The sequence below is a fragment of the Varanus komodoensis genome, unplaced genomic scaffold, assembly GCF_004798865.1.
Source record: "Varanus komodoensis strain SLA01 unplaced genomic scaffold, ASM479886v1 scaffold9, whole genome shotgun sequence".
NCBI lineage: Eukaryota > Metazoa > Chordata > Lepidosauria > Squamata > Varanidae > Varanus > Varanus komodoensis.
Window position 1 is genome coordinate 1,178,897 of NW_025336598.1, and position 5,310 is coordinate 1,184,206.

The window sequence follows — 5,310 nt, forward strand, 5'->3', positions numbered from 1 at the left end:
TGGTGAGGCATCATCAGTGGTCACATAGTTCCTAGAGAAAGTCACAGAAACCCATTTCCTTAGAACAAATGTTTTCACCTTCTCCAATGAGTTCTTCAACACGTCAGGTAAAAATATTTGCCCCCTCTTCCACATAAGCCTTGTGCTCCATCAGGAACTGGACCTGGAAGCTCAACAATGCTCAGCCAACTCTGCCCCTGTACAAAGACCCATTGAGACTAGTTCATCATGGATTAAAGTGTTTTGAATGTAATAAGCAAGCACTGGACTATACTGCCCTATCAGTCCATTATTGAGAGAACTTTGGAGGACAATGAGGAACTGGTAAGTCACTTGTAAAGGTCCAACATATTTTCTATTGGGCTTACATTAAAATTAAAGATTGACAAACAATGAAGATCAAATGTAGGTTAAGCCAGACTTAAGAGATCAGTTACAACAATTATTTTCAGTATTGTATACCTACACACATACATACAGATTCTCTCTCCCTCTCTCTCTCCTGTGCCTGTAGTTCCTTTATTATAATTGTATTATCATTATTACAATGCTATATTGTGTTTAAGATGTTTTAGAGACTATGGAAGTGTTTCTTAACTGTTCTATATATATAAAGCATTTGGCTTACTAATGTAATCTAACGTACATTCAAATTCAACCTAAGGACATTCTCAGGAATGGAACTAGGTTCTTAACCTGGGGACTATATGTATTTATTATTTTCATCTTGCTTCCCTAATGTTAGGTTGCATTTAAAGATAAAATACTTAAGAATGTTAATATGTTAAGAAGCATGAAATATTACAAATAAATATAGTGTATTAACTTACTATAAAAGATTTGCATACATCAAAAGTCAAATTTTTCTCATTTAAATAAAAAATACATTTCAGATACTCTGATAATCTTACTTGCATTTTTTACTCTGTATAAAAAATACTCCAAGTTGGCCTACTCACTATGCATTGCTTTAGATTAAACATGCATATTATGGAAAATCCTCCACCCTTCAGCTCTCTAAATCTAGTCCAAAGTGCATCTAATTGTAATTCTAAATTGTTAGGTGCAAGTCTGTAAACATAAATATACAAAGTTTCAATTATATATACACATGTATTATGTTTAAATTGCCACACAGTCACTGAACTCACTCCTGAAAGGGTCCATCAAGTTACAAAATAAAATAGCATGCCTGTTCTCATGTCTTTTAAAATCAATTTTGGTGGATGCCTGTAACCATCTGTAAATGCTACAGGCATCAAATCTCACAAAAAACTGAACATTGGTGGCATCAGTTTTTTTCCGGGGCGTGGGGGGGGGGACATATGCAAGAGATCTGTCATACAGACACAGAAAATGTCCTTACACCAAGTGAGATAAATGGTCTATTTAGTTCAGTATTATCTCCTCTAACTGGCTGTTTTCCAACTTCTTAGATACATTTTTTCAAACTTGTGAATCTCAGATGCTTTTCAACTGAAGATGCCAAAACCTAATTTATGCATATGCTGTACCATCAAGCTAAAGGTCCCTCTAAAAAATTGCCAACTTCCGTTGTGCCTTTTACATTTTTATACATCATGGCATAGAAATATAAAAGGCCATGCTGGTTCAGACCAAAGTCCATTTGGTCCAGTATTGTTTTCGCAGAGGCCAACTAGCTGCCCATTTGGAAACTCACAGAGTATGAGTAAAATATCACCCAGCAGCCCATATTTTCCACCAGCTGCTTACATAGGCATACCACCTCTGATACTGGAAGCAGCATATAACTTATCCTCCAAAAGTTTAACCAGTCCCTTTACAGAACCATCTAAACTGATGGTCTCCATGTAGTGACTTTCATAATTTAACCTTGCATTGTGTTTAGAAGTACTTCCTTTTATCTGTCCAAAATCTCCCTAGGTTCTGTTATTATAAAAATGGCAAAATCTATCTCCCTATCTACATTTTCTACACCAAGCATAGCTTGGCATATTCCTATCATGTCTATTCTCATTCACCTTTTTGCTAAGTTAAACAGCCCCAGATTCTTTTGGAATTCCCCCACTTTATCAACAACTAAGTGGACAGGTTTTATTAGGTGCTATTATCATAACAACTAATATATAACATTTATATTTCACTTTTCTTCCTCTTTCAAGGAACCCAAAAGTAGCTTACACAATTAGGCAGAGATTCCATGTCAAGCCCAAAGTTACCCAGTGAATTCCATGGTTGAGTGATGACTTGACCCCAGATTTCCCAAGTCCCATTCCAACACTCTTAACAACCATGCAACACAGATCTTTAAATGAGGACCATACATTCATTTTAAAGTCAGTAGCTCACATCTATTTCTATTGTGTGCTTTCTGATGGGTTGTTCTTACAGTATTTGGGGGGGAGGGGGAAGCAGAGAAGGTATCTCAATAAATTCTTTGAGTCTACCGAATTGATATATGCAGCACGATTCATATTGTGTGGTATCACACAACCCTGCCACTAGGTAGTGGACATTCTACTGTCCATATAATCCAGTCTTGTCCTAAACTCAACTTGTTACAATAGCACATCTTTCAATCTGCCTGCATTTTCTTTACCACCATCTACCCACAATTCTCTACCCTAAGCCACACATACCACATGTGGGAAACCCTCCTTTTATCCTCTGGCACGCTGAAAAGTTACACTGAGCAGAGGTAAGAGGAGCAATGTGTTCCCTTTCACACAGTTTTGAGGACAGGTGATGCAGAGCAGACTTGGTTTCTTTGACTGCGAAACCATCGCACAAACAAGTTGCAGCTGCAATTGAAACTGGCTGCCTGACTGGTCAGCTATTATCTCCCTTTGGAAAGGACAGGAAGGAAGATTTGGTGAAGCTGGGCCACGTAGCGACAATTTCCAAGAAAACAGACCCGCAAAGTATAGCAGATTCTTCGAGTCACACTTGCTCGCTGGCAACCCAAGTAGATTTAGTCCGGTCCAGAGAAAGGGGGAAGCAAGAAAAGAGCACTGCATTTTGCATGAGCAGCTGCTGCCTCTGTATTTCGCTAGTGCTCTCTGCGTGGCAGGGAGGCCTGGGCCCAGAAGGGTTCTGCAGACTGCAAGAGAGGGCTGCAATCTCCACACCCAGGATGCTCAGAGAAAACGCCTACACCTGAGCAGTCTAAACAGCAGCTTTCCCTTTTGATTGCTTGCCCTCTGGTGATGGAGCTGGCTGTACAACTGAAGAGCTCGGGCCTGTGCCATAAGTCAGCCCCACCAAGGCATGTTGTTGGCCCCCTCTCCCCTCAACGGGAAACGGTCCAGATTATCGCTATGCCCTCCTGAATTGTTGCCAGAAGTAAACAGAGTCACCCCTCCCTGGGAGGAAAGGAAGCGAGGGAAAGCCGGAGTGTACTGTATTACAAATTCGGTGTTCATAGAGGAGCCCTCTCGATGACGAGCCAGCACATTCAGGCCCTTTAATCAAACGGGGGGGGGGGGGGCAAATGAGTTCATCCTTTCAGGAGGCCCAGATTCTTTCACAAAGAATGAAGAAAGGGGCGAGTCCCCCCTCCCCCGCCGGCTGTTGTTACCTTAACCCGCGTCTCGATCCAGTGCCAGGCCTCCCTCCCTCGCCGTTTCTACGCATGCCCCGCACTTAGAGCTCGACCATCCCCTTGCCTGAACCTATTGGACTTATGGGGCGCTACAGAGCCCAGGATCGCGAGGGCAGGTTAAATGCCTTCTCACCCGGATGTTACTCAAGCAAGCGTTTTCCTCCCCTCCGCCTTTGCAGGCGTGTGGCAAAGGAAGGGGAGGCTCCCTATCCTTTTCTGCGGTTGCTTCGTCGCCGCTAAAGCTACTGCCACTCTTCTTTACCACCTCCCGCATGTGCACATGCAGTTCACTTCTTACTGACCGTACTGCTTTGACTTTGAGTAGTGACTAACATGCAAAGCATCGAGCAGATCTGAAACTTTTTTCCTGAAATGGGAAAGAAGCGATGAGGTAAAGTTTAACATGTTTAATTTCTGCGCTTCAACCTGCTGTTGAAAAGGCACAGAAAGTGCAAGACTAATAAAAGCAGTTTCTCATGATCGCTACACAGGACTCTTCTTCAGATGTTTGAAAAAAAAAAAAGTAAAAATAATGCATGTTTCAATCAGGGCCTTATGTAAAACCTTTGCTTGTAACAATGCTAGTTGGCCCTAATACACGTATATTCACTAAATCCTACCCTATCTTTATTTCCTCTTCGTAGTCATTAACATAATCACTGTTCCACAGACAAGCACAGAAAGAGATTAGGAAGGCAGAGTCAGAGGTGGCTGCATAGAGTCATGAGCAAAAGCCTAATATATTCTGCTGTGTGATGTTTTCACATTTATGTCACTATGGCATGACTCACCTTTCAGAGATCCTAGATAACATCCTTCCTTACTGCCTTAAAAGAGATCACCATGGGCTCTTTAGAAATATAAAAAAGTTACATGATGAAAAGCACGTTGCAATGGCTAAAATATTGGGTTAGGACTGGAGAAATCTAGATTCAAATCTCAATGAGGAAACTTACTGGTTGCTCTTGAACAGGACACTTGTCAGTCCATCTTGAGATTTTCTGTGAAAATAATAGATATAGAAAAATTATAAATAAATAAATAAATAAGCTACCTCACAAGTTGGTGGTCAGCTCAAAGGGCCTGAGAAGGAAAACCACATATGCCACCATGAGTTCCATGGAAGACAAACAGAATACAAAAGTAATATATAGATATATCTGTTTGGGTACAGCAGCTTCTGTGAATTCCAAATTTGCCCCCATACTACAATAAGAACTTAATTGTTTCAGCATTTTCAATGTAGGCAATTTCTAATAAGAGAGCCCATCACCATGGGCTCTTTAGAAATATAAAAAAGTTATATTTTATATCAAAAGTTTCATCAAAAGTCCATCAAAAGTTCTTACAATTTTGAGAACTTCAATCTGTCATTACTGGCAAAGTAAAAGGGTCCACTATTAGGTAATGCAATCTGATAGAAGGAAAATGTAAATGTAAGCTAATTTGGTGTTACATTTAGGAAAATAATTTCCAGACAGAAGTAGAGGTGGAACATTGGCATAAAATATGGGAGATCATCCAATTCTTTCATAGCCAGAAGTATGGCTTCTAGATCAAAAGAAGTATTACTACCACTCTACACGACTCTGGTGCGCCCGCAACTGGAGTATTGTGTTCAGTTTTGGGCCCCTCATTACAGAAAGGATATAGCCAGGTTGGAGTCAGTGCAGTGTAGGGCCACAAGGTTGGTGGCCGGTTTGCAGGGGATGCCTCATACGGCATCC

The 5,310-nt window shown here is 40.8% G+C and overlaps 1 protein-coding gene across 1 annotated transcript in view; it reads right to left on the bottom strand.

Annotated features, from left to right (window-relative positions):
• CCDC91 (coiled-coil domain containing 91) overlaps positions 1–3,709 on the bottom strand; it is a 273,160-nt gene extending 269,451 nt beyond the window's left edge. The window contains 1 exon segment of the mRNA XM_044417603.1: positions 3,560–3,709. The gene's annotated coding sequence lies outside the window, so the exon portion shown is untranslated.
• Positions 3,710–5,310: the final 1,601 nt, after the last annotated feature.